The sequence below is a fragment of the Cnephaeus nilssonii genome (genome assembly GCF_951640355.1).
Source record: "Cnephaeus nilssonii genome assembly, chromosome: X".
Lineage (NCBI taxonomy): Eukaryota > Metazoa > Chordata > Mammalia > Chiroptera > Vespertilionidae > Cnephaeus > Cnephaeus nilssonii.
The window spans coordinates 112,283,335-112,286,684 of record NC_137071.1 but is presented as its reverse complement, the minus strand read 5'-3'; the positions used below and the strand labels follow the sequence as shown (position 1 = coordinate 112,286,684).

At 41.8% G+C, this 3,350-nt stretch overlaps 1 pseudogene across 1 annotated transcript; it reads right to left on the bottom strand.

Moving 5' to 3' along the window:
- Window positions 1-1,408: 1,408 nt before the first annotated feature.
- LOC307096282 (actin-related protein T1-like) lies at window positions 1,409-2,540 on the bottom strand (annotated as a pseudogene). Its single transcript has one exon. The product of its transcript is annotated as an actin-related protein T1-like (transcript).
- Window positions 2,541-3,350: the final 810 nt, after the last annotated feature.

Genomic DNA, 3,350 nt, shown 5'->3' with positions numbered 1-3,350 from the left:
TGATGTGGTTCAGCGGTTAAGTATCAACCTAGGAACCAAGAGGTCACTGGATCTATTTCCAGTCAGAGCACAAGCCTGGGTTGCAGGCTCTATCCCCAGTAGGGGCCATGCAGGAGTGCAGGAGGCAGTCAATCAATGATGCTCCTCTCTCATCGCTGTTTCTATCTTTCCATCCCTCTCCCTTCCTTTATCTCTAAAAATCAATTAAAACAGCCCAAGAGCCCATCGGTGGACAAGTGGATAAAAAGCTGTGGTACATTTACACCATGGAATACTATGTAGCTATAAAAAAGAAGGATCTCTTATTCTTTGAGACAATATGAAGGCATCTGGAGAGTATTATGCTAAGTGAAATAAGCCAGACAGAGAAAGACAAGTATCACCTGATCTCACTCATATGTGGAATATAATAAACAAAATAAACTGATGAACAAAATAGATCCAGAGACATAGAAACATGGAACAGACTGACGAATGTCTGAGGGAAGGCTGGGGGACCGGTGGGAAATGATTCACCAGGAAATTTACATGCATAGCCCATGGACACAGAAAATAGTGTAGTGAAGGCCTGGGAGGAGTGGGTGCGGGATGGAGGGGGTCAATGCGAAGAAAGAGGGGACATCTGTAATACTTTCAACAATAAAGAACAATTTTAAAAATTGTAGAAAAAGCAATTAAAACATAAAACTATAAGACATTTGATTAAAATGAAGATTTCCAGGAACTCCATTGAGTCAAAAACTGGGCATGAGTCTCAAACACCTGCTTTTACTACTAACACTACAAGTGGATACAGCCTGAACATATACCACAAATATTTCTGAAGAGGTTCATAGGACAGAAAGGGTGAAATGGAACCACTTAAAAAGATGCACACTAATGAAAATTATAGAATATATCACTGTGAAAGGACTAATTAAACAAAACAAAAAATTTAGGAACCAAATAGAAATTTTTGAAAAATTATCTTCAATATGGGAACTTGAGCAAAAAATTTGCTTTAACTACAAATAAAATAATAACAGAAACTTACCACAATCTATAAAAAGGCTTTGGGTATTTTCATTGATGATGCTGAACACTATTGGGTTATTAAGGCCTTTCAATATCTGTTGAAAGGTATATTCTCTCCTCCTAGAAAACTGCACTTATGCAAATTAGCCAGTGTTTTGCATGTATCTATGAAGGGATTCAAGTTCCTCCCATTGCTCAAATAAACCCAGTTTGAGAACCCCTGACAAAAAAAAAAAAAATCACTACTTGGATCAGTAATTACTGTGGCACCAATAAAAATGAACTAAAATCCAAAATGCCATATCACTTTTATTGAACACAATGGGAAGATTTCACCTTCATTCAGTGCTTCTGTGATATGACCCTTCAAGCTGTTCCTTGTGCTGTGGCTTCTTTAAAAGCATCTTCTCTGAATGACACATGTCCCAAACTCCAGGAACTATGCAGAAGTGATCCGCATTGGTTTGAAACTGCTCAGAGAAGTCATGATGGATGCACCAATCCAGGCAGAGAACACCTATCAGAAGAAGCTGTGATTTTGATGTGAGTTCCTCTTGAAGCCAGCTCTTTCAGTTCTTTCATAAGTTTTTCCTCAATCCCAGGGAAGAGAGTGTTGCCCCCAGACAGTACAATTTCTGCAAAGAGATTCTTCTGGATGTCCATGTCACACTTCATAATGCTGCTGGCCATCATTTTTGAGAGTCCCAGGTTGTGGATGTCTAGCTGCTGAGGTGTGAAAAGAATCTCTGGCACCTGGTATCGCTGTTCCCCAATGTAGATGACATTCCCATCTGGCAGTAGGTATTTTTTCAGGACTTCCTTTGGGCTCTTATGTGGCTCTTTCTCTGGATCTAAGGGCACATAGCACAGCTTCTCTTTGATGTCGTCCACTAAGTCCTTGTTGAGTATGTAAGGGAAGGCACGCCCACTAGTGAGGAGCAGCTGGGCAAGGTGCTCTGTGACATCCTTCCCTGCCACGTCGAGCTTGGTGATAGCATGAGGCAGGGAGTAACCTTCAAAGATGGGAAACATGCAAGTGACTCCGTCCCCACTGTCCACCACAAGGCCTGTGACAGAGGCAGAGGCATAGAGTGCTGCCGCCGTTTGGTTGGACAGGTACAAGGCAGGCACCTTGAAGGTCTCAAACATTACTTCTGCCATCTTCTCTCGAGTCTCCGTTGGGTTCAAGGAGGTCTCAGTCATGAGTACAGGCTGTTGAGAGGATTTTACTCCCAGTTCCCACTCAAAAAGATATTCCCAGAGTTTCTCCATATCATCCCACCCTGTTACCAGCCCATGCTCAATAGGATAGTGTAACTAGAAGGCCTCATACTTGTACTGGGCATTTCCCCCACAATGTAGCTTTTCTGATAGGGTTCTGATAATGGCATGTTAAACTAAGGATGCCCCAAGACAGAACTGATGACATGCAGGGGTGCCGTCTCTCCAGACAGGCCTGTTTTGCAGATTCCTGATCCATTGTCAAAAACTACAGCTGGGATGTCTAATATGTATGGGTTAAACATACCTGCAGATATTCTACTGAACTTCACCAAAATCCAGCACATTTGACCATGGGGTGAAATAGTAGGCTCCTCTGGAAATTCTAAAGCCACAGGATTCCTAAGTTCTCAGGGTGTCACTCAGTTGAAGCTAGCAGGCTGTCCCCAATTCCCCAGAGCACCCCATCCTGAACTCATGAATTTTCTTCTCCCAGGGCCTGGTGAGGCTGTTTCACTGATGATTACCGCTATGTAACAATGTCATCATGATAACAATTGTCCCCAGAGCACATTAGAGGGACTTTAAGGTGTCAGGTCTCTGAGATACCAGTATTGCTAGGGTGAAACAGAGGAAGGTAAACCATATCTATGGATAGCTTTGATAACTCTATGAACCTGAAAGAAAGTTCTAGCCCTAGAACCAAGTGAGTAAGCCCAGCTGTGGGCTTGTCCACCCCAAAAATAACTGATTTCTATAATCAGCTGAGCTGCTTTTTGTGGAATAACAAAAATATCCTTCCCTTTGCTAAGGGGAGGAACTAAGCATGAGACACAGGTTCAAATTGGAGTGAGGATGGCCATAATCCAGTTACAGAGGTGCTTATATTTGTTTTCCTGTTTTTAACAGCTTTATTAAGATAAATTTCACATACAATACATTCACTCATTTATAGTGTATATTTCCATGACTTTCAGTATATTCACTGACATGGGCAAACATCACAAGTCAAGTTTAGAACTTTTTTTTTCACCTCAAAAAGCAACCTTGTTTTCTTTAGTTGTCACTCTTTTCAGACCACCCCCCTGTAAGCCCTAAACCCCATTCCTATATCT